The sequence below is a fragment of the Stenella coeruleoalba genome (genome assembly GCF_951394435.1).
Source record: "Stenella coeruleoalba genome assembly, chromosome: 9".
NCBI classification, from domain to species: Eukaryota; Metazoa; Chordata; class Mammalia; order Artiodactyla; family Delphinidae; genus Stenella; species Stenella coeruleoalba.
In genome coordinates, this window is record NC_137155.1 from 61,195,612 (window position 1) to 61,222,440 (window position 26,829).

The 26,829-nt window shown below is 42.5% G+C and overlaps 1 protein-coding gene across 5 annotated transcripts in view; it reads right to left on the reverse strand.

Moving 5' to 3' along the window:
- Nucleotides 1–26,829, reverse strand: part of PDE1C (phosphodiesterase 1C) — a 586,532-nt gene that overhangs the window by 514,258 nt on the left and 45,445 nt on the right. The gene's annotated exons all lie outside the window — the stretch shown is intronic.

A 26,829-nucleotide genomic window follows, 5' to 3' on the forward strand; every position in this document is an offset into this window, starting at 1 on the left:
ATCAACATTGTAACCATAGTGCATTGCAGTATAATTCACCTGTGAAGCTTGCCTTAAGATTAATGTGGGGCTTCCCTGGTGGTGCAGTGGTTGAGAGTCTGCCTGCCAATGCAGGGGACACGGGTTCGAGCCCTGGTCTGGGAAGATCCCACATGCCGCGGAGCAACTAGGCCTGTGAGCCACAACTACTGAGCCTGTGCGTCTGGAGGCTGTGCTCTGCAACAAGAGAGGCCACAACAGTGAGAGGCCCGCGCACTGCGATGAAGAGTGGCCCCCGCTCGCCACAACTAGAGAAAGCCCTCGCACAGAAACGAAGACCCAACACAGCCAAAAATAAATAAATTAATTTTTTTAAAAAAAGATTAATGTGTACTTTCTGTTAGCTATTTTAAAATAGTCTATGGGCCCCATCACTGCCTCTTTGGTACCCCAGTTGGGAAGGACTATTTTGGTGAGTCTTTTCATAGTCGCTTTGCCACTGAAAAGCATTTCATCCTTGCCCTCTGGTCCTCAAACGTTCCAAGTCACCAATAAAAATAGGTAAGATGCAGTAAGTCCTACTATGACCAAGCCCTAGTCTAGGTACCCTACAGGTTATTATTTCACTTAACCTTCACAGTAACAATATGATATAGGTTACTATTATTATCCTTATTTTAGAGATGAGGAAGTTGAAACAGGGGAGGTTCAGTAACTTGCCCAGAGTCACTAGTAAATGGTGGAGCTGGGATTCAAGCAATCCAAGCAATCCAGTTACAAAATGTGTGCTTTCCAACACTATACTCTGTTACCTCTCATCGAGCAAAACAAAGCAGCAACAGAGGAAGGAAAGGTGAAAACAGCACATGAGTTTCCTCTTTGGTTTTGTCTCAATGGTCCATATGCTGGGATTGTAATTTCTGGTGCACAAGAGTCCACAAAGAAAGATAATCCCTTCCTCTAGTCTCTACAAAGAGAGAATATTTCTGGGAGGAAGAAACAGTATTTAAAGTCACACCACTGCCAAGCCCCTATGTTTGGGAGAGTAAGGGGTTTGTATCAGGAAATCAGGTGTGTGCAAGGAACTTCAGCAGCATCGTGTTCTAAAGCCGAGCTGGCTCAGACAGGTGCAGAGATAAGCGAAACCTGCTCACCAGTCTTCCTGTCCCCTCCAACCTGTGCTCCTCACAGCAGCAGCAGAAGCCAGAGAGATATGCAAATCTCAAATGCAAATATGACATGTCATTGACCTTCTTAAAACCTCAGTGGCTCCCCCTTGCCCTCAGTGTGAAGTCCCAGCTCTGGCCCGCCCACGTCCCCAGCTCCAGCCCCATCACACTTCAGCTCCAGCCCTGAAGGACTTGCAGTTCCCTGAGAAAAGGATGGTGACTCCCCGCTGGTCTCCCCACTGTACTGTCAGACCCTTGAGGGCATGTCCCAATTGTCTCTGAGTCCCCAAGGCCAAGCATAGCCCTGACCCAGCATAGAGTATCAATATAGGTATGAGGCTGGTCCAGGCAGGCAGGTGGATCTCCTCAGGGCTCAGGTAGGGCCTGGGGCACCATTCCTCCCCCAGTCAGATCTTGGGGCTGACAACCAGAAACTCAGTAGCCATACAGGGCAAGACCTGCAGGCAGGTAGGATAGACAAAGTCCAAGTCCAGACAACAAGACACCTCTCAGGACAGCATAGGTGGAGACCCCTTGAGCTAAGGACAGAAAGATCAGAGGTACCAACCAAGACGATCACTTGGGCTGCAAACCAAAGGGACAAAGAGGGAAGGTTGGGCTTTTCAATAATGAAGAAAAACAGAAACAACATCAGAAACAGAGACAGAACTGCTCTCAGCCACAGCAAAATCCCCAAATGCCCGGTTTGAGGACAATGCCACAAGCTACCCCAGCCAGTTTGCAAGGTTATAAGCCATAATTAGGGCTGGCAAATAGAGACTGCCTACAACTCAGGATTCCTGAAAAAAAAAAAAATGAAAGAAATTGTGCCTTGGGGTAAAAAAGGAAGATGCTTGCCCGTGAGCTGCAGGAAGTTGTCTGTTATTTGAAGGGCCAGCCTCTCAGATTGTCAGTTCCCGGCGCGGCGACGTTGACATAAAGCAGCCCAAGATTCCACCCTTTCGAGAGTTGCCTAGAATATCTAAAAATAAGCCCAACGGGTGGACTTGCATCTCATTAATTTTCCTGAGGGTTTCACTCTGACCCTTTTTAATGCTGACATACCGCTGCTGCCTGAGAGCTTTAACTGAGCTGTTGATGGACAACTGCATAATTTGGAAGCCAAGAACTTCCTACAGCTGCTATTAGAAGCTGCCCTGTCTGTTTGCCGGCAATAAGTTCATCAAATTCACTGTACATGTAAGACCAAAACTCTGAAGCTATAAAAAGAATTTAGCGTTGGTCTCTGGAATGAGCCTTTCAACATTCTCTGCAGGACTCCCTATGCCACCGCTGCCCCTCCCCCAGGAAGTGCCCAGTCAGCACCTAGGGCTCCATTGGGGGTGTGAACAGCTGTGCAAGGCCAGCGCCTCCCCAGGGCACACAGGTCCATCTCCGGTTGTCTACTCAAGGACACGGCTCCTGCTAGTGCCCCCTCTCTCCCGCACTCTCAGTGTCCCTCCCTTTACTGGATCATTCTCATCAGCACACAGATCTGTTATTTCTTCCATCATAAAAGAAAACCGTCTCTCACTTGACTACACGCTCTTCCACATACTGTTCCATTCTCTGCTCCCTTTTATAATAAAACTCTTCAAAGGACGTGTCTGTAATTATCACGTCTTCTCCTCTCTTTCCAGCCTCTTGACCCTGCCCCAGCTGCACTTTCACCCCACCACTCTTCTGGCGCTGCTCTTATCAATGACTCTGTGCTCCCAAATCAATGGTCAGCCTCAAGCCTCGCCTCACTGGGCCTCCGAAGCCTGTGACACGTTTGATCGCTATCCCCTTCTGAAAGCATGCACCTCACTGGCTTCCGGACACCACGCTCCTGGTTTTCCTCCCTCCTCACGGGCCATTCCTTCCCAGCCCCCTTTGAGGACTGTCCTCCTCCTTCTGACCTCCAACTTTGGGGAGCCCCAGGGCTGAGTTCTTCTCTATTTAGTCTCACTCCCCAGGGGACTTGCCCACATACATGCTAACCATGCCCCGTTCCACACCTCCAGTTCCAGCCTCTCGCCTGAACAGCTTCCTGGCAACCTCAGTTAGACGTCTCCCACTATTCTCAAGCTTAACACGTCCAGAGCAGGACTGTTTTCCCCTCAACCCCTTCTCCTCCCCATCTTCTTTATATCCAAGGAGATAGGATACAGCAACTCCATTCTTCCCGTCGTTCAGACCAAAGGTGTTAAGAGTCATCCTTGACTCTGCTCTTTCTTACTCTACCTCCACTCTGCCCTCAAACTACATCAGAGTGTGGTCACTCCTTACCACCCACCACTTCTTCTCTAATTCAAGCCACTGCTCTGTCTGGCCTGTACTACTGCAATAGCTTCAGAGGTTACCCCATTTCCCCACCACATCAGTCTATTCTCTACTCAGGCACCCTGGGTGAAACTGACAGCTCAACTGCTCAATTGCCTGCCCTCCATGGCCTTCCATCTCCCTTACAATCCTCACTGTGGCTTCGCCTGGGTCTATGTGCACTTGCCTCAATTACTTCTCCAACCTCACTCCCCACTATCCTGCTGGCTCCCCCCCACTCCAGCTGCACCGGCCTCCTGACTGTTTTCTGAACGCCCAAGCATGCTTCCACCTCAGGCCCCCCCAGTTACTCTTTCTTCAGCCTGGAAAGCTACTCTCCTCTAATATCCACACAACTCTCTCAATTACTCATGCCTCTTTTCAAGTCTCCTAGCCAGAGAGGCTTTCCCTGACCACTTCATCCAAAATACTTCCTCCAGGGCTTCCTTTGTGGTGGAGTGGTTGAGAATCCGCCTGCCAATGCAGGGAACACAGGTTTGAGCCCTGGTCCAGGAAGATCCCACATGCCACGGAGCAACTAAACCCATGCGTCACAACTACTAAGGCTGTGCTCTAGAGCCCATGAGCCACAACTCCTGACCCCATGTGCCACAACTGCTGGGGCCCGCGTGCCTGGAGCCCATGCTCCGCATCAGGAGAGGCCACTGCGATGAGAGGCCTGTGCACCGCAGCGAGGAGTGGTCCCTGCTCGCTGCAACTAGAGAAGGCCTGAGCACAGCAGCAAAGACCCAACACAGCCAAACATAAATAAATAAATACATATTTTAAAAAAAGAAAAAATACTTCCTCCCCTTCGATCTTTCTGCCCTGTTCAGCCTGCCTTACCTATTATCCCTTAACAGTATATATGTATTTGTGTATTTGTTTATTATTTGTCTGACACACACACACACACACACACTATAATGTCAGCTCCATGAGAAAAGAAACCTTGTTTGGTCTCCTGCCACATTCCTGGAGCCTGGAACAGTGCCTGGCATGTAGAAGAGCCTCTAACTCTTCATTGAGCACTGCCATACGTGAAGCACTGATTTGGGTCCTTTACATAAATGAACTCATTTAATCCTCCAAAGAGACTACAAGGTAAGCAATATGATTATCATTCCCATTTCACAGAAGAAGGTAAAGCACAGAAAGGTGGTACATCTTGCTCAAAATCACACAGCTAGTTAGATGGCAGAACCAGGATTCGAATCCAGACAGTCTGGCCCCAGCACCTGCTCTGTAACCACCACTATGCACCTCCCTTAAGGAGTTCAGTGTAGTCTGGAGGAATTTTGAGGCTCCATCCTGCCTAGACTTAACATCCAGCACCTTGGCTCTGACTTTGGCCCCAGCTCTGCCCACAGGGCTCTGCCCTGCTGACAGCTGGGCCCCAATTCTGGTAGCTTCATCTCCATCTTACTCTTTGGTAAAAGAGTCCTAAGTCTCTGTCTTGGCTCACCTGCCCAGAATCCCTGTCCCCAGAACTGGGTCCTGTAAGAGCCCTCCCCAGAGACAAGAAGGCTTCTGGTTCTGCATAGGCCAAGAGGCCTTCAGGCACTGACCATCCAGCTATATGGACAGAGCCCATCCCAGGAGCATCATGCAGTCGGCTCACCCCTCAGAACATGGCTGGCAGCCTAGTAGTAACTGCATCCAAAACCAGCCCATGGGGGGAAGCCTGTCCACAAGCCCCTACCAGCCAACCTTACCAGTCACTCCTGTACGGTTCACTAACCATTCCTAAATCACGTGCAATGTGCCAGGCGCTGTGTACAGCACTTCCCACACGTTACCTTATGTTATCCCGTGACATAGGTAGTATCAAACCCACTTTGTAAATCTATAAAGTTTAAAAACTTGCCAAGGGTCAGGGTGGGACTGAGCCCAGACCATCTGACTCCAGCGCCTGCGCTGTCCCTCCTCCTCCTCACTGTCGCCGGGCAGACTCTCTCCCAGCCTGCGGACATGGCTGCTTGCTCTTCGTGCATCTCAAAGGCAACAGCAGGTAGAAAATTCTGAAACATATTGTCCTGGCTGTCTGAGTGTTACATTCAAACGCATGTGTGCATGTGCACGCGTGCGCACACACACACACACACACTCATTTTCTCCATCTCTCTCTCTCTCTCTCTCTCTCTCTCGGAGTCATGAGGCAAGGCCTCAGCCAGTGCATGTCTCTGTTCAAAATTATTGGGGCATCTCAGGACTATCCCCATTTACATTTAATAATAACAATCAAGTTATTATCTTTGACACTAATTGAAGGAATCTGAACAGATAATCATAGCTCAAGACATGAACTTCTCTTTTGCTTACTAAAAATCACTGGGGACTTGCCTCTGACTGAGGCCTGAGTCACTGCCAGAGCTCCCAGCAGTGAGCAACAATCACAGGACTATCAACAAGCATTTCTTGAACACCTATTGCATACGAGGTGGCAAAGCCCAGTGGATAGAGCTCTGAACAGACTACTCAAAGGTCCAGGTTTGAGCTCCAGCTCAGTCACTTATCTGTTGTGTTACCTTGGGTAAGTCATTCTGTGTCTCTGAGCCTTGATGAAAAGAGAGATGGAACCAACTGGATTCTAATGAGATCTCTTCTACATTTGGCATTCTATGGAGAAGCAAAGAGGCTTCAGATCCCACACAGTAGAGGCCAAAGGAAAGTTTTCTTTGAGGGAGTCTGCTGTCCATGGAAAACACCAGAAAGGATTGTTCTACATTAGAGATGGTTGGCCTTTTGAATGTGAAATGCCTGAATTACTAAAATAACTATCAGAATGATGGACAGATGCCTGTATGCACTCATTCACTCATTCATTCATTCAGGGCTGGAGTGGCCAAACTGACCTTTACTCAGGTCCTGACTCTGGAAAAAGTTCCCAGCTTTGGAGTCAGCCACCCCTGGGTTGGAGTCGCAGCTCCAACTCTTACAATCAGTGGAACCCTTGGCAAGTTGGTTAACCTGTCTGAACCTCAGTTTCTGCATCTTTAAAATGAAATAATTGTTCCCATCGCCTCCATTTCCCAGTCTCCAGAAGACTGAGAATAGACCTCTTTGAGCACACTCAGATTAAAGGGAGTAAAAGTTTGTCACCACCCCCCCCCTTAATTCACCAAATAGGTCCTTTATATTCCATACTCATCATCAGTATACTTGGGGCTTCCCATCCATTTAACAAGTTTTTATTGAGTGTCATTTTTTTTTCCTAATTATATATTTACTTTATATAGCTTTTTTTTAACATCTTTATTGGAGTATAATTGCTTTACCATGTTGTGTTAGTTTCTGCTTTATAACAAAGTGAATCAGCTCTATGTATACATATATTCCCATATCTCTTCCCTCTTGCGTCTCCCTCCCTCCCACCCTCCCTATCCTACCCCTCTAGGTGGTTACAAAGCACTGAGCTGATCTCCCTGTGCTATGCACTTGCTTCCCACTAGCTATCTGTTTTACATTTGGTAGTTTATATATGTCCATGCCATTCCCTCACTTTGTCCCAGCTTACCCTTCCCCCTCCCCCTCCCCGTGTCCTCAAGTCCATTCTCTATGTCTTTATTCCTGTCCTGCCGCTAGGTTTATCAGAAACATTTTTTTTTTTAGATTCCATATACATGTGCTAGCATACAGTATTTGTTTTTCTCTTTCTGACTTACTTCACTCTGTATGACAGACTCTAGGTCTATCCACCTCATTACAAATAGCTCAATTTCGTTTCCTTTTATGGCTGAGTAATATTCCATGGTATATATGTACCACATCTTCTTTATCCATTCATCTGTGAATGGACGCTTAGGTTGCTTTTCATGTCCTGGGGCTATTGTAAATAGTGCTGCAATGAACATTGTGGTACATGTCTCTTTTTGAATTATGTTTCTCATGGTATATGCCCAATAGTGGGACTGCTGGGTCATATGGTAGTTCTATTTTTAGTTTTTTAAGGAACCTCCATAGTGGCTGTATCAATTTACATTCCCACCAACAGTGCAAGAGGGTTCCCTTTCTCCACACCCTCTCCAGCAGATTTCTTTGTAGATTTTGTTTGTGGATTGTCTGTAGATTTTTTAATGATGGCCATTCTGACCGGTGTGAGGTGATACCTCATTGTAGTTTTGATTTGCATTTTTGAGTGTCATTTTGCTCCAGGTATTATGCTAGGTCTCAGGATCACAAGTGAATAAATACACATGGTCTCCATCTACACTAAGCTTCAAGTCTAGAGGGGGAGATGGAGGCGAACACAGCATCTACAGGGTATTCTCAGCAGCTTGCATCCCAGCACAGAGCAAACAGGTACATGTACTGTAAAAATATTATTTGATAAAGTTACAAAAAGAATTAATTAGCAAGATAAGGGAAATCCATAGGAACACACAGAAGGGAAACCAAGATCAGATATGGGAGGTCACAAAGGCTTCCTTGGGGAAGAAATGTTGCAGAGAAAGAATATTCCAGGCAGAGGGAAAAGCACTTGCAAATCCTGGAGAAAAGACACAGAGAACTGAAAGCAGGGCAGTGACTGTTGCTCAGAGGTCACCACAGTACCAAGAAAAGAGACATATCTGCCTAGGTCCATAGGGACTAGATCTTAAAAGACATTATGGGCTCATTTAAGGAGGACGGATTTTCCTGAGGGCAGCAGAAAGCCTTTAAGGGATTTTACAAGGCAGAGATATCATGAGACATTTATTTTAGAGCTATGCTTCTCAAATCCCAGTGTACTTAGGTATGTATCATCTGGGTGCTTGATAAATGCAAATTCTGATTCAGCAGATCTGGGGTGGGGCCTAGGATTCTGCATTTCTAATGAGCTCCCATGTGATGCTGATGGTGCTGGTCCATGGACCACACTTTTGAGTACCAAGGTTTTAGAGTGATCACTCTAGCTAGTTTTGATAAATGAATTGGAAGAGAGCAGAACCAAGGAGACAGGGACACCAGCTGGATAAGTGATAGTGAGGAAATGGGCTGAGGAAGTGGCAAATGGAACAGAAATAGATGAGCAGAGATGGAATATCACAGGATTTGTCAGGGGAGAAGAAGCCAAGGATGGTGTTGCTGTTCCTGGCTTAGGCATCTGAGTGAGTCAAGGTGGCATTCGCCGAGACAGGAGCCCAGAAGGAAAAGCCAAGTTCGGGAGAGAAGATGAATTCATCTTTGTACACACTGTTCTTATGAGGTTCCTCTAAACATTTTAAGTAGAGGTATCAAGGAAGCAGTTGAATATACAGATAGAGAATTCAGAAGAGAGTTCTAGATCACAGACGTATAACTGGGAGCCATCAGCAGGTATATATTTTTTTCTCTTCTCTGAAATGCCAGAGAAGCTAGAGCTGCAATTTCCTTCCCTCTGGCAGCTTCTGAAATACTTCCAATATAACGGGGCAGGGAGCAGGGAGCTGGTAGCTCCATGGCACTCCCCTTCTTAAGCTTGTCTACTGCTCCCTCAAGGTTCCCCACAAGCAAACATGGTTGGAACCTGCTAGGAAGAGGAGTGCTCCCTCACAGAGGCTAGGGGACCTTATTTCTACCCACTGAAATCCAAATTCAATCTCCTTCATAGACTGTTTGAGAAAAGGAAATAAGAGAAGATTATGAAGGGTGTCTGGCATAACGCCTACTAGCAGAGAGTGGAGAGAGGGAGCTAGGCTGTAGTCACATGCAGTACCATGTCCAGGAGGACTAGCAAGAACTTGGCAGGGCTTAAGTCCCAGAAGGTCAAATAAGCCCCAGAAAGGAACAGGCACAGGAAACAAGAAAGACAGGAGGAAGCCCTGCATATACAGTCAATTAATATTTAATAAAGGATCCAAGAATACTCAATGGGGAAGAAAATGGTCTCTTCAACAAATGGTGTAGGGAAACTGGATAACCACATGCAGAAAAATTAAATAGGACCCTTATCTTACACAACTCACAAAAGTTAACTCGAAATGAATTAAACACTTAAACAGAAGACCTGATACCATAAAATTCCTAAAGGAAATCACAGGGGAGAAGCTCCCTGATATTGGTCTAGGTAATGATTTTTTGGATGTGGGACTGGGACTGACCAAGACTGGGACCTGTTTCAAAGACTGGGGTGACCAAGTAGCTCTGACTGTAGGGTTGGAAAGATGCTATTTCACAACCCCCCCTGCCTTTACTGACTCAGCTCACTCCACTCTTTCCTTCGTCTCTCCACCCTTTCCTTTCAAAGCCCAGCTCAAGTCAGCTTTTGCCAGAAGACTCCCCTGGACCCTCTGTTCATGTCTTTGTGTCCCCGTTTACCCTGTATAGATGACCAACATATCCTCCATATCAATTTATTGTGTATAATGGTTTAATGACTACCTCCTTCAACAGACTGTGAGTTCCATATGGCTGTTGCGCTGGAGTGATATCAAGATAACATCCAAATGTAATAGTCTAACTCTTCTGCTGAATATAAATAGACCGACTTTCATTTTCAACAATATGACAGACTTGGAAGTCAAGGAAAAAGACTCCTGGCACAGGGGTACCAAAAATGCTACTAAAACATTTTTAAACCTCTTTTCATTGACATGTCTGAGCTGGCATGAGAGTTATAGAAAGGCTCAAAGGTTAGGAACAATGAGAAACCATAAATCCAGAGAGATAAGCAAGTACTGAAACTGGCATTCTCTCTGGAGAAATCAGTCAATCTCTCTTGGCTTAGGGACTGATTTTAATTGGCCTCATGAGCATGAGAGGACAGGAAATAAAGTCTGGAACCAAAAAGGGGTGGAATGCTAAAGTAGAGCTCTCTCCAAAAAAGCACCATCCTCAATTGTATGAACTAGATTTTTTTAAAAAAATCTTTCCCACAGTATGGGTAAACAGTGGATATCTTGACTGCTTTGACCCGGACTCCAGCTAAAGTATGAAAAACAGGGAGGGGGACTCTCCCCAAAGAACTCTTCATCACAAGGCTTTACTCACATGGATTCAGAGATGGAACCTACACTACCTGTGGAGACAAAAAAATCCCAACTCAAACATTAGTTTAAAGTGATCCCAGGTTAACCAGAAAATTCCAAGCAGAATGAAAACAAAAATACCATACCAGACACACTGTATTCAAACTACACATCATTAAATATAGAGAGAAAATCTTAAAAAGCAGACAAAATGAAAAGGCTGATTATCTGTAGTCAAACAACCGTTCGACTGACAGCTGACTTTTCTCCTAACAATGAAAGTTAAAAATGGTGGAATTACATGAAATGTAGGAATTTCAGCCTATCTAGGCCCACCAGGTGATTAGCGTACTCACCTCCCTTTCATGTGGCATAAATCTCCTCCTGGAGAAGAGCAGGGAAGCACCCTCTTAGAGCCATCTCTTCTCTCTTGCTCTGTGGGTTCTATCTTCTATTTTCCCCCAATATTATTTCATTCAGCACAAAGGGAAACCTGAGAAATGTCAGTAATAATTCCTAATTTGGCTGTCATAGCTGCAGAGGAGAGGCCCAATTAACCCCATAACACTTTACTCTGGGTTAGGGTGGAAAAAGCATTATACTGAAAGTAAAAGAACATTGTTCTGGCACCACTATTTATTAGCTTTATGACTTTGTGTAAGTACCTTCTCTTCTCTGAGCCCTCAATTTTAAAAAAATAGATTTGAATTTGAAGAGTTCTAAGGTCCCTCACAGGTCTGAAAGTTTCATTTATACTTCTATCTATGCCCTTAGCTTGCATTTGGCTCTTACTAGATGCTTTCTCTCAGAAATATAGTAACAGGGAGAGAACATTATCACATCTCCCTATAAGGCTACTATTTCCTCTCCTATATAGTAAATAATGCAAGGTTCCAATGTCCTCAGAGACAAAGAAAATTGTAACCATCCGAAGTGTGACAGAACTATAAGGATGACAGTAACATGAAATCAGCTATATGAATTACAAAACATATCACAGTTCAGTTTGTTCCGTGATGGAACAAAAGACACATATTTTAAGAAATAACAGTAACTATGGGTGTCATTCATGGAAAGATCTATCACTAGCAGATGAGATTATGACCTTCCAGTCATAATTCTGGAACAGGGAGTAAACAAGAAGAGAAGACCCCCAGGCAGTTCTATTTTTAAAAATCAGGGCATATGAATGTATCAAGTATGAGGATAGTTATGATGACCAAGGACAAAATGTTTTAAATTGGGAATAACCCAGAAAATTAAAAACATGGTTGTCTTATCAAAAGGTCAGAATGTGATATATCAAGATATATACATGTATATATATATATATATATATATATATATATATATACACATTAACATACCAGGGGTAATAGAAAAAGCACAAGCCCCTAAGTCAGACAGCCTTCATTCAAGTCCTAGTTCTACCATATATTTGCCATCCCTAAACCAGGCTGAATAACCTTTAACAAGTCAGTTCTGTCTGGGCATCAGGTCCCTAACCTGTAAAATGGAGATAATCACACCTTTCTCATACCACGCTTATGAGGATTAAACAAGATCATGTTTGTAAAACACTGGCATACGGCTTCCCCGGTGGCGCAGTGGTTGAGAGTCTGCCTGCCGATGCAGTGGACACGGGTTCGTGCCCCGGTCCGGGAAGATCCCACATGCCGCAGAGTGGCTGGGCCCGTGAACCATGGCCGCTGAGCCTGCGCGTCCAGAGCCTGTGCTCCACAACGGGAGAGGCCACAACAGTGAGAGGCCCGCGTACCAAAAAAATAAAATAAAATAAACTGATATGCATATTGAAGTTGGGGGGAAGTGTTATAATTCCTGCAACTCCCCTGGATACGCATCAAAAAATAAGATGGATTGATGAATGAACAGAGGGACAGACAGATGGATAGATATGTGATACAGCATGTATGGTGAAATGGTAGAATCTAATGGGTATGTAAGTAGGTATTCACTGTAAAATTCTTTCAACTTTTATGTATGTTTGAAAAATTGTATAGTAAAATGTTGAAAAAAATCTGAAAAAAAAAATGGCAAAACAATGTCACACCAGCACATGAATAGACACACAAGCAAGTACGATAAATTACAAATTCCAGAAATAGTTCCCAGTAAATACGGAAATTTAATATTTGATAAAGGTACCATCTCAAACCACTTAAAGCAGAGATGGACATTTTAATAAATGACTTGGGGACAACTTGATAGCTCTTTGGAAAAAGATGAAAATAGATCTGTATCTCACACCATAGACAAGGAAAAACTCCAAAAAGATCAGAGATCTAAAGGTAAAAAATGAAACCAAACAAGTACTACATGAAAATATGGGTGAATTCCTCTCTAACCTCAATGCAGGGAAAGGTTTCCTAACTATGACTCAAAAACCAGATACAAAAAATAAAAGGAGAAATAAATTTGACTACATAGAAACATACTTTTACACAACAAAAAAATACCAAAACCAAAGCCAAAAGAAAAAAAATTGCAACATATATCACAAAGGGCTAATGTCCTAATCTATTGTTAATTCTTAAAAATTGAGGAAAGAAATACCAGAAGCACGATAGAAAAATAAGCAAAATACATGAACAGATAATTCATGCAAAAAGATATTAAACTTCACCCATAATTTTTTAAATGCAAACTAAAACTAAACTGAGATACCATTTCTCACGTTACAGACTGAAGAAAATTAAAATGCTTGACAGCATATTCTATTGGCAAGGTTGGGGACAAATAGACATTCTTATTCATTGCTGGTAGGAATGCAAACTGGTACAACGCTTATGGAGGGGAATTTAGTAATAAATTACATATGCGTTTGGGTTTTGATTCTGCGATCTCATTTCTAGACACTTTCCCTGAAGATAATACCTCCAACGATATGATAATACCTCCAACAATATGAAAATACAACAATACGAAATGAATGCCCAAGGTTATTCATTACAGGTTTATTGGTAATTGCAATATGTTGGAAACAACCTAATGCCCATAGATGGGAAAGTGGTTGAATAAACTCTGGGACATCCACACGATAGAAGATTCTGGAGCTGTTTAAATTTTTATAAAAGGCAGGTGGGAGAAGACCACTATGAACAGACATGGAATGATTTCCAGGATCACTTGATAGGAGCTGTGGCCTTCAGCTGAGGGACAGCCAGCCAACAGTGACCCCGCAGGGATTGAGCTGGAGGAATAAATGACCTGACATGACTCTCTTCCACCCTCCAACCTTCTGCATGTGCTTCTCATTGGTCCAACACAAACAGAAGTCAGAAGGTAAAAGCAGACAATAAAGGTCACCACCCAGACTAGAGGAGGGTGGAGAAGAGTAGAGGGTGAGTTTGGAAGATAACCAGCACATAATTTAACATTCCCTCTTGCTGGACATTCAATTTATATCCAATTCTTGACTATTATAAAGAGTGAACATCCTTATTTAGCGCTATGCTGGCAAAAATTTAACAACTGGGACAGGGACCCTGATTTGTAGTGTCTTCCGTGGTGTAAATACTCTCATCACGGCTGATTTCAAGCTACCCTCATGAGGTCACTGAATGAGGAATTGGGAAGAGATGTGCACAAGGGGTTCTAACAAGAGGGCAAGCCATCTCTAACACACCACTGCTTGTCCTTAAAGTCTTGTCTGCACATTGGATTCTATTCTTAAACTCACTGATGTAGAATGATGGAATAATAGATGCAAATACTTTGTGGAATCCTTATATGAACTGAACAAGACTCTTTTTTAAAGTCCTGGAATAGCCTGATGTAGTAGATAGAGCTCTAAACCTGGAAAGTTCATTGTTCCCTTCTCTGAGGAACCTAGCATGCTGCGTATGTCTCTAAATTCACGCCGTGTTATAACTGTCTCCCCAACAAGAGTGTAAGCCATCCACAGAAAAAGATTCTTTCTTACTCAGGTTTATAGCACGGTACCTGGCACAGAAATGTCTGTCACAGAGAATGATTTTTTAATTGCATGAATGGAGAATGAAGACACCTGAGTTCTAATCCCAAATCTGCCTCTTACTCAAGGCATGACTTTTGGGAAATCAGTATCCTTCTCTAAATCTGAATTTCCTCATCCATTTTTCCTAAGTGTATCCCATGGAGAAATGCTCTATGCAAAAAAAAAAAAAAAAAAGGGAGGGGGGAATACTGGGAAATCTTCAGGCTAGATTCTGCTCTTGGAGTCACAATGCACATTTCTAGAACAAAGCATCTGAGAAGTCCAGCAGTGAGCAAACCTGTTTAACTTTGTCTCACCAGCAATTTTCACATGCATTTGGCCATGGAAACCTTTCTCTTCTCATGGAGTTAGTGGTGCTGGAAAATGCTGAACTAGAAAGGCATTCAAGGCTCTTTCCTGCTCTGACGTTTTACAGGTTTGTCACAGAATAGCTCCAAGTGAATTTGAAAAATACTCAAGCTAGACAGCGGAAATGAAATCACAAATGTTAAGACAGTGAGATCATGAACATACTGTTAGACAGCGTTTGTATTTGTAGGGCCGTAATACAGAAGGTCCCCTTCCATGTCCCTGATATGGTCACTGCTGAGCAAGCTCCCACCTTCACATATCAAGCCAAAGTCACCCAGATAATCTGTGCTCTTCACTATGACTCTGAGAATCCACCTTCACTTTGCCTAAGTGGTTCTTGAGAAAAATGCATCAATCTTCCATCCAAGCTCCCAGCAAACACCAGCTTCCCATTTGCTTACCCTTGGCAAATTGCCATGGACTGGACCTAACTGATGCACCACATGCCGCAGAGCAACTAAGCCTGTGTGCCACAACTACTGAGCCTGCGCTAATAGAGTCTGCGAGCCACAACTACTGAGCCCATGTGCCACAACTACTGAAGCCCACGCACCTACAGCCTGTGTTCCACAACGAGAAGCCACTGCCATGAGAAGCCCACGCACCTGCAACGAATGCAGCCATAAATAAATAATTTAAAAAAAAAAGAAAAAGAGGGAGAGGAAACAAAATTGATAAACCATTAGCCAGACTCACCAAGAAAGAGAGGGAGAGGACTCAAATCAATAAAATTAGAAATGAAAAAGGAGAAGTTACAACAGACCCCACAGAAATACAAAGCACCCTAAGAGACTACTACAAGCAACTCTATGCCAATAAAATGGACAACCTGGAAGAAATGGATAAATTCTTAGAAAGGTATAACCTTCCAAGACTGAACCAGGAAGAAATAGAAAATATGAACAGACACAAGTAATGAAATTGAAACTGTGATTAAAAATCTTCCAACTAACACAAGTCGAGGATCAGATGGCTCCACAGGTGAATTCTATCAAACGTTTAGAGAAGAGCTAACACCCATCCTTCTCGAACTCTTCCAAAAAATTGCAGAGGAAGGAACACTCCCAAACTCATTCTATGAGGCCACCATCACCCTGATACCAAAACCAGACAGAGATACTACCAAAAAAGAAAACTACAGACCAATATCACTGATGAATATAGATGCAAAAATCCTCAATAAAATACTAGCAAACAGAATCCAACAACACATTAAAAGGATCATACACCATGATCAAGTGAGATTTATCCCAGGGATGCAAGGATGCTTCAATATATGCAAATCAATCAATGTGATATACTATATTAACAAACTGAAGAAGAAAAACTATATGATCACCTCAATAGATGCAGAAAAAGCTTTTGACAAAATTCAACACTGATTTATGACAAAAACTCTCCAGAAAGTGGGCAGAGAGGTAACCTTCCTCAACATAATAAAGGCCATATATGACAAACCCACAGCAAACATCATTCTCAATGGTGAAAAACTGAAAGCATTTCCACTAAGATCAGGAACGAGACAAGAATGTCCACTCTCACCACTATTATTCAACATAGTTTTGGAAGTCCTAGACACGGCAATCAGAGAAGAAAACGAAATAACAGGAATCCAAATTGGAAAAGAAGTAAAACTGTCATGTTTGCAGATGACATGACACTATACATAGAGAATCCTAAAGATGCCACCAGAAAACTACTAGAACTAATCAATGAATTTGGTAAAGGAGCAGGATACAAAATTAATGCACAGAAATCTTTTGCATTCCTATACACTAATGATGAAAAATCTGAAAGAGAAATTAAGGAAACACTCCCATTTACCATTGCAACAAAAAGAAAAATACCTAGGGAGACAAAAGACCTGTATGCAGAAAACTGTAAGACACTGATGAAAGAAATTAAAGATGATACTAACAGATGGAGAGATATACCATGTTCTTGGATTGGAAGAATCAATAATGTGAAAATGACTATACTACCCAAAGCAATCTACAGATTCAATGCAATCCCTATCAAATTATCAATGGTATTTTTTATGGAACTAGAACAAAAAAATCTTAAAATTTGTAATGGAGACACAAAAGACCCTGAATAGCCAAAGCAGTCTTGAGGGATAAAAACAGAACTGGAGGAATCAGACTCCCTGACTTCAGACTATACTATAAAGCTACAATAATCAAGACAATATGGTACTGGCACAAAAACAGAAACATATATCAATGGAACAAGACAGAAAGCCCAGAGATAAACCCACACACCTATCATCAACTAATCTATGACAAAGGAGGCAAGGATATACAATGGAGAAAAGACAGTCTCTTCAATAAGTGGTGATGGGAAAACTGGACAGCTACAGGTAAAAGAATGAAACTGGAACACTCCCTAACACCATACACAAAAATAAACTCAAAATGGATTCAAGACCTAAATGTAAGATCAGACACTATAAAACTCTTAGAGGAAAACATAGGAAGAACACTCTTGGACATAAATCACAGCAAGATCTTTTTTGACCCACCTCCTAGAGTAATGGAAATAAAAACAAAAATAAACAAATGGGACCTAATGAAACTTCAAAGTTTTTGCACAGCAAAGGAAACCATAAACAAGACGAAAAGACAACCCTCAGAATGGGAGAAAATATTTGCAAACAAATCAGTGGACAAAGGATTAATCTCCAAAATATATAAACAGCTCATGCAGCTCAATATTAAAAAAACAAACAGCCCAATCCAAAAATGGGCAGAAGACCTAAATAGACATTTCTCCAAAGAAGACATACAGATGGCCAAGAAGCACCTGAAAAGCTGCTCAACATCACTAATTATTAGAGAAATGAAAATCAAAACTACAATGAGGTATCACCTCACACCAGTTAGCATGAGCATCATCAGAAGATCTACAAACAAATGCTGGAGAGGGTGTGGAGAAAAGGGGACCCTCTTGCACTGTTGCTGGGAATGTAAATTGATACAGCCACTATGGAGAACAGTATGCAGGTTCCTTAAAAAACTAAAAATAGGGCTTCCCTGGTGGTGCAGTGGTTGAGAGTCCGCCTGCTGATGCAGGGGACACAGGTTTGTGTCCCGGTCCGGGAAGATCCCACATGCCACAGAGCGGCTAGGCCCGTGAGCCATGGCCACTGAGCCTGCGCGTCTGGAGCCTGTGCTCTGCAACGGGAGAGGCCACAACAATGAGAGACCCGCATACCGCCAAAAAAAAAAAAAAAAAAACTAAAAATAGAATTACCATATGACCCAGCTATCCCACTCCTGGGCATATATCCAGAGAAAACCATAATTCAAAACGACACATGCACCCCAATGTTCATTGCAGAACTATTTACAATAGCCAGTTCATGGAAGCAACCTAAATGCCCGTCAACAGACGAATGGATAAAGATGTGGTACATATACAAAATGGAATATTACACAGCCATAAAAAGTAACGAAATTGGGTCATTTGTTGAGACATGATGGATCTAGAGACTGTCATACAAAGTGAAGTAAGTCAGAAAGAGAAAAACAAATATGGTATATTAACGCATATATGTGGAACCTAGAAAAATGGTACAGATGAACCAGTTTGCAGGGCAGAAATTGAGACACAGATGTAGAGAACAAACGTATGGGCACCAAGCAGGGAAAGCAACGGAGGGTGGTGGTGGTGGTGTGATGAATTCGGGGATTGGGATTGACATGTATATACTGATGTGTATAAAACTGATAAAAGAAAAGAAAAGAAATCTGGAGGGACTTCCCTGGTGGTGCAGAGGTTAAGAATCCATCTGCCAATGTAGGGGACACAGGTTCGAGCCCTGGTCTGGGAAGATACCACATGCCGTGCAGCAACTAAGCCCGTGTGCCACAACTACTGAGCCTGCACTCTAGAGCCCGCGAGCCACAACTACTGAAGCCCATGCACCTAGAGCCCGTGCTCCACAACAAGAGAAGCCACCGCAGTGAGAAGCCCGCACACCGCAACAAAGAGTAGCCCCCACTCGCTGCAATTAGAGAAAGCCCACACACAGCAAGGAAGACCCAATGCAGCAAAAATAAATAAATATATTTATTTTTTTAAAAACTGGAAACAACCCCAAAATCCATCAATCGGAGAGTGAGAAGTAAATTATACCATATACACAGAAGAGCACCCTTTAAAAACAATGATGTTTAACTACATTGATATGAAAAATGTTCACAAAATATTATTGAGTGGAAAGCATTATATTATAAAATAGCATGTATAAAATGATATCATTTATGTAAAATGTGTGTGTGTGTGTGCTCACACGCACGCCTGAAGAGATACTTGGAAGGATGTTCGGCAAAATGTTAACAGTGGTTATCTTTGGCTGATAGTTTGTTACTGCTTTATTCTTTGCACTATTCTACATTTTTTGACATTTTTGCAACAAGCTGTATTATTTTTATAACAACAATAATGCCATTTTCAACTCATACTAAAATACTAAAAGAAGTTGGTACTATCTACTACCAGACGATCTCCCTGGAACCTTCCAGCTTTGAAGATTCATTAATGCCATGTATGCCCAAATGATGAGCAAGGACTGTGTGTGTGTGTCTGTGCACGTGCACATGCGTGCGCGTCAAGTTAGCCCTCAGGATAGAGGGACTCACTGAAACTTGAGCTCTCAAGTCTCTCCTTTCTAGCAGGTTAGAGGTCAGACTTCACGAAAGGAGGAGGAGAAGTGAATTTGAATGTCTGAAAGCTAAACCTTGGTCAGGCCATGCCTTGTAAAAGTTCCAGAGACAGCATTACGCACAGATCATACAAACAGCTTAGACACAGGTGAAGATGATATGCTCTAGAAAACTGTCAGATGATCCCAAAATGACTTTAGTAAAGACAGTAATACTAGTGATAAAAAGGCATGTAAGAAGAATAAATAAAAGTGTTTTGGGCACATAACGAACATGCAGATATCTGTTAAGCTATTGAATAAATCAGGTCTCGGGAAAACCAAAAAAAAAGTGTTTTATGAAATGTTAAGAGTGGAAAAAGGAATATTTTAAACTAATGTATTTTCTGCCTCTTGAGATTTTTAAATAGGTATAACAAAGTAAAATAAATATTAAAAATACATGTGGGGCTTCCCTGGTGGCGCAGTGGTTGAGGATCTGCCTGCCAATGCAGGGGACACGGGTTCGAGCCCTGGTCTGGGAAGATCCCACACGCCGCGAAGCAACTAGACCCGTGAGCCACAACTACTGAGCCTGCGCGTCTGGAGCCTGTGCTCCGCAACAAGAGAGGCCACAACAGTGAGAGGCCTGCGCACCGCGATGAAGAGTGGCCCCCACTCGCCACAACTAGAGAAAGCCCTCGCACAGAAATGAAGACCCAATACACCCATAAATAATAAATAAATAAATAAAATTTTTTTTTTAAATGTGATTTTTTTTCTAGTCCCCTCGAAGTCTGTATGTTCAAGTACGCCATTTAAAAATTTTTTTTTGAGGAATCTTCTCAAAGGGGAAAAAGAGGACTCACCTTGTATTGGGGGTCATTTCATTATGAGACAGCTTGAAAAGCGATGTGGGGTGCAGGCAGTGTTCTGGGGCCCCTACTTACCTGGCACTCTCATCCTCTCTCCCTTTCCCAACCCAGTGGAGCCCAAATCTCAAGACATAACAAAGCAAAAGGCTGGAAGCTGGAGAGGGCTGGAGCAGACAGCACACGCCTCCTTTCCTTCTCCCTGGGGAGGCCACAATTAGTATGGCTGTGGAAAAAGTGACAGGGCAGAAAAAGCAAAAACTCTTGCTGGCTGGCGTACAGGCTAGTCATTGCCAAGGCCACACGGTGAGTGAAAATCCCTGCAGAAGAAGAGTTTCCCCCTGAGTTGGGCAGGGGTTGGTTCTTAGGGAAGGGACTTCAGAATTCTGAAAAGCCAGGGCAGTGGGCGGCGGGCTGAGAGCTTTCTTCCGTCCCTCCCTCAGCAGCGCAGAGGGGCTGCACGCTGCGTGGGACCCCCTCACCACCCCTGCAGCCTTCAGGTGTGATGAGGCCCAAGTACCTGCCACTGGAGACTTGGAGTGGGTCAGGGCGCTCAGGACTGATGGTTGCTGATATATAAATAGGGGTCTGGGTTGAGCTGACAGGACATGCTGAGAATCTTAGATCTAAGATCACAGGATCTTCCCAGAACCCTCCTCCCGTCCTCTCTCCCTCCCTCTGGGATGCAGAGGCTCAGAGTGTGCTTGGGAATGACCTAGATATTTATTCAGGGGCAGGGGTGAGAAGGGCCTCTGGGAAATCCCTGCCCTCAGTGTGTGGTCTGCAAAGGAATGAGAGGTGGAGATATCCCCTGCCCCGCTCCACTAGGAAACTCAAAATATAACCTTGGAGGGATTTGGCCAAGTGGCTACTCTCTATGAAGAAACACACCACACCTGTACATTAGAAACAAAGGGACATTTTGATGTCCATTTTGACATGGTTGTCTTGTTTTTGGTTTTTGTCTTTGTTTTTTTTCTTTTTGACATGGCTGTTTTGATGTGGCCAACTGTTTTTAAAAACAGTTATTATAAGCAATATGCACAACTTAATCAGCTAGCCTCAGTCTTTGTCTCCCACCCAAATCAGAGACGTAGGATTAGGATGTCACTCAGGCAGGTATATAGCGCACTGGACTCGTCAGATTCTTACTCCTCGCTCATGCAAGGGCAGAAGTTCCCTGGCATACCTTCAACATCACTCATTGTGACCAATGAAAAATTATTCCCAATTACCTTTATTCTGATTTTAAAATCTTTAACACAATTAGGCATTACATAATTGGAGCAGTTGGAGGAATAGGTGAAGAATGTAGGAATACACTTCTTATTGAGTATTTCTCAATAGGGTGTTAACTACCTGCCCCTAGAAAGCAGATTGAAACACACACACACACACGCACACACACACACACACGCACCACTGCATAGGCTGAACAGTTTGAGTAAATTACAGACAATATAACATCAAGGGTGACATATGTATGTGGGATCTATGTCCTTACCCCAGAAGTAGGTGATCGAGGGCCCCAGCCTCCTAACACCAAAGGCTTTGTGTTTTCTTGCTTTCTTCCCCTTTGTCTCCAGTATTTCTCTGGTTCTACATCCTCCTCTTTCCTATCTTTCTCACTACAGTTATTGTTTTATTTCCACAGAAGAATCACCATGACATTGTGAAAAGAGAACTGGATTAGAAATCAAAAGATCTCGAGGCTAGCTCTGCCAGTCCACGGGCTGTGGGACTCCAGGGAAGAGTTCCATATCTGTACATCTACATGTACAGAGTCTACATCTCTGATTGTTTATTTATCTGTAAAGATAATTAATATTTAAATGATTATCATGTCCCAAGGCATGTACTAAGTTCCTTGCATAAATTACCTTGTGTAGGTGAGGTCAATACCAATACCGTTTCCATTTCCATTTCCCAGATAAGGAAATGGGCTCAGAGAAGGCAAGTTCCTATAGCCAGGATGTATCAGAACCAAGGATTAAGATTCCAGAGCCTATTTTCCTGGTACCCACTTGCTGGAAGAATTAATAATGGGCCACCTGAAAGTCTAACTAACTGCAAGTGATCTAGGATAAAGCATGTCATCAATAAAAAATAAAAGTTGATTTAAATCTTTCTTTATTAAAGGCCAGCAATAAGGCCACGTGTCTCACCTACCACAGAAAGCTGTCCTGAAGATCAAAGATAAAGAGACTCTCTAAGGCCTTTCTAAGCTGTAAAGTGCTGTACAGCTGTGAAGCATCCTTCCCCAAGTTCTCCACCCAACAGGAGCAAATACACCACTGGTGGCTCAGAGCTAAACAGGTTACGCAACCCTGCCCTAAGCTGAGACTGGCTTTGCAAGCAATGACTCAAGTAACTGCCAAGAAAGAGAAGCAAAGGAAAGTGACTCAGAGACTTTTCAGCCTTGATAGGGCACTGGGACCCGGGCTGGCCTCCCTACGGGGAAGACATTGTGGAAGTGGGGACTGACTCTGCCCTGACTCCTGCAGGTAATGCCAAATCCACAGGGGTCCAGCACTTGCCCATCACACCTCCGTTCTCATCAGTATTGCCTGTCACTAACCTAAGCTTTTAGAAGGCCATTTGTGTCTGTTTAAATTAACTTGGAACAGGGAAATACCTTAGAAGATGCTGTGAGTGTTAAAGATTAAGACACTAGTGGCATCACCATCCACCCTCCGGTCTTTAAAAATGATAAAAGCTTTTGTTTTATTTTTATATTAATCCGTCCTTTTAGTTAGGCTAAAAATTTTCCAAAAAATTTAATCCCAAATTAAAAGCATCACTGGTAAAGAATCATAATTATCCTGTCATTTTAGAAATTAGCAATAGTGGTTGCTAAGGGGCTGGGCAGGTGAAGCAGAGAGACTGGGCAAATGAAAGCTGCCTAGGATCCAGAGTCTCTTTTGGGGGATCTGTCAAGATCCCAAATCAAGAATTCAATAATGGCTATAACACAATGTATCTAAGAATAGTGTTCCTTCTAGGTGGTTTCTGTGCATTGACCAGTGGTTTTCAAAGTGCGATCCCTTGACCTGCAGCATCAACAGCATTTGGGAACTTGTTATGAATGCAAATTCTCAGACTGCTTGCCAGACTTACTCATCAGAAACTCTGGATTTGGGGCCCAGGAGCCTGTGTTCTGGCCAGCCTCCAGGTGACTATGATACATACATTGGTGGTAAGGGAGTCACCTGGGAAATTTGGTTAGAGTAATTAACATCCCCAGCCCTATCTCATACCCACAAGCCTGGGCTTCGGAAATTAGCTCTCCGCGTGATTAAGATAAACACCAAGATTTGAAAACCACTGATCCTAGCATATGAGAGGACTGAAGTTAGAGGCAAACAGTGATAAAGGGATTAATAGCCCACCAAAGTGGTCTGACGTTTACTTTAAACTGAAAACATCTGATCAGCAGCAACAGCAAGAAACACTTTCTAAACTTAAGCAGAGCCTCCCGAAAATACAGCTGCCCTTGACCACCACCCGGTAACCTTTTCAGGAGTCACAGAGGATTTAGATGAAAACTAAGAAACAGAAAATAAAATTCAGAAAGACAGGGAATTCCCTGGTGGTCCAGTGGTTAGGACTCGGTGCTTTCACTACCAGGGCCCGGGTTTGGTCCCTGGTCGGGGAACTAAGATCCCACGAACTGTGAGGCGTAGTCAAAAAAAAAAAAAAAAATTCAGCAAGACAATGTTCCAAGACCATCATTTGACAAATGTCAGTTGCAGTATGAAACCACCTCTTGTAGGATACACCTTTTCCAAACATTAAAACAGCAGGACAAAAAAAAGGCAGGTGGGAATAACAACTGAAAATTGAAAAAGCCCCAATAATTTTAATACACAGATTATTAACCAAAAACCATCTTAATGAATAATGTCAAAGTCTCTCCCCATCCAGGGGAATTTCTGACAAAAGCTAGGAGCCTCAGATAATCTATTGCTGATTATCACACAACAGACAGGTAGCTGTGGAAGGTTTTTTGTTTATCTGGTTATTGGTTTATTCTGAGATACCTTTTTATTGAAAATGGATCAACCTGATCCTTACTTTCTACCAGTGAGCAGGGCCGCAAAGCTCTAAAAACAAGCATACAAAACACCCATGCTTAATATAAGCCAGGTCCCCACTTGGGTTTTGATACCTTACCTTCACAATAGTATCATGAGAGAGGAGTAGGGAACTATCACCATCCATAGTAAAATAAATCTCAGAGGCTCAAAGCCTTTAATGAAGATGAGGAGAAACAGCTGGCCTAACTGCCCTGACTCTGCGCACTGAGTCTTCCTGCTTAAAGTTTTTTTACTTTAATTACCACCACAATAATATCCAAGGTAACTGTTTCTTCCTTATACTCTGACATCTTCCTCCCAGGACCAACGTACTTGCCCTTGGTTCCCCTGTGTATAGCTCAGACAAGACAAAGCTTTCAAAGGACGTTACTAAATACTAGTAAAGTAAAGGACTGGAAAATGGGAAATAAACCCATAGCACTTAAGACAAGTAGTATAGAGAAGTAGATAAGAATATAATTCCAGAACTAGACTACCAAGGTTTAAATTCTGGCTGTCATTTACTAGCTGTGTGACCAGTTACTTAACCTCTCTGTGCCTTGATATCTTCTTCTGTAAAATGATAATTAAAGGACCCATCCCACCATCTCATAAAATAACATCTGGCACATAGCACACATGTATATATTCAGTTTGGTTTGTAAAGTACAAGTTTTAGTTTGCAGCATATCTACTTTTCTCCCAGATTCACAAGTTCTGTGCTATTTGACCCAATATCTGGAGAAATCCAATCTAGTCCAACAAAGGGCCACCCAGATTCACAGGTAAGGGCAACTCACCTCACTTCTAAAGATGATAAAACTGAGCCTCATCTGCAATTCCAACTATCTAAACCCACCACACTTCAAAGATTCAAGCTCAAATACCATTCTTTTTTTTTTAAGAGCAAAATATAGAAATTGAATAACTTTGTATAAGTATTCTAGGTGACATAAAACTCTGAATGTTATTTTTAATTTGAGATATTCTTTATGAAATAAAATGGAGGGAATGGACAAAAGGAATTTTCGTACAATCAAAAAGTTAAAGTTAAAAGTATTTCCAAGGTGTATTCATCAAATCCAGAACAGAAATTAATTCAATGCAAATTCCTAGAAATTAGTTTTCAGGAATTACAAATGTGTGGATTAAGTGCAATATACAACTCTTCTGTCCATATCATCAAAAGCATGAGGAAAAAATATGGTAATATTCTTCCATAGACATCTATATATTTGTAATTCAACTGATATCACACACACACAATCTAGTATTGAATTGTTTCATCCAATGTAACTATGATAAGATTATATAAAAATGAAATTTCCATCCTACACATTAGAAAATATTAAGTCTCCAGATACTTTAATAATGCCTTACACTTGTATAGTACTCATAGTTTACAAACCAATTTTATCTCCATAATTTCCTTTCAGCTTCATGGCATAGGAGATAGCACAACTCTATTTGTACTCATTTTAAAAGAGCTGATAGTACAGGCTTAGAAAATATAGGTCTCCTGGCCTAGGATGCAGACCTTAGCAGGACCCAGATATCCTGACTCCAAATCTGGTTCTCTTTCCATTAACACCACAAGATATCCTATGGATGCAAAAAAACTAACATATTTTATAATGATAAATCCCCCCTTGCAAGCATAATGTACATGTATCTTCTTTTAATTTTTGTTTGAAAATGCTGTTTGAATGAAATGAGAACAAATAAAAGCTAATAGATAAACTCACACTATTTTTTTAAAAGGAAATTCTCAAGGGAATAAGGTTACACGTATACTTAACTCTCATGAGTCAAAGTGTGAGCCAATCCCCCTCTCTACTAATCTCATCTTTCTCTTCAGGGGAACTAATACTGCCCACTGAATCTACTGAATCCTTCTTGAACACTCAACAGACAATAGCAATGAGCATCACAACCTTGCTTGGGATGAAGTGGGGATTCATGTATGAGACCAAAAGCCCAGCTGATGTATTTGGTAACTTTTCTAGTGTGATTTTTTTAATTACATGTACCAACTGAGAACTTTTCCTCCCACTTACACAAAACAGGACTTACCCTATGAAATGGACCTTTGAATATCTCAAACTAAAAATTGAAACATTTCACAATTCCCTTCAGTTTCAGCTGAAGAGTTTTAGAGATCTGGTTCAGGCATCATACTCAGTATTTGCACAGCACTTGACAGTTTCAACGTACTACTGCATGCCCTATGTCTGGTTAGATTTTCCAGCTACCTAGTGAGAAATGTATTATTATCATCCCTATGTCAGAGATGATAAAACCGAGGCACAAGGAGGGTATCCTGCCCAAGACCACAATGAAAGCAGGAGATGGAGACCCAGACCCACCACTGACTCCAAATCTCATGTGCTCTTTTCCCTTCTTCCTTGCTGCCTACCCTTAAAATGTCCTCCCCAGCCACACACCCCCAAGTCCCTTTAGAAGAGAGTAGCTCAAATACTGGTTTCCTTCTTCACACATGGATAAGT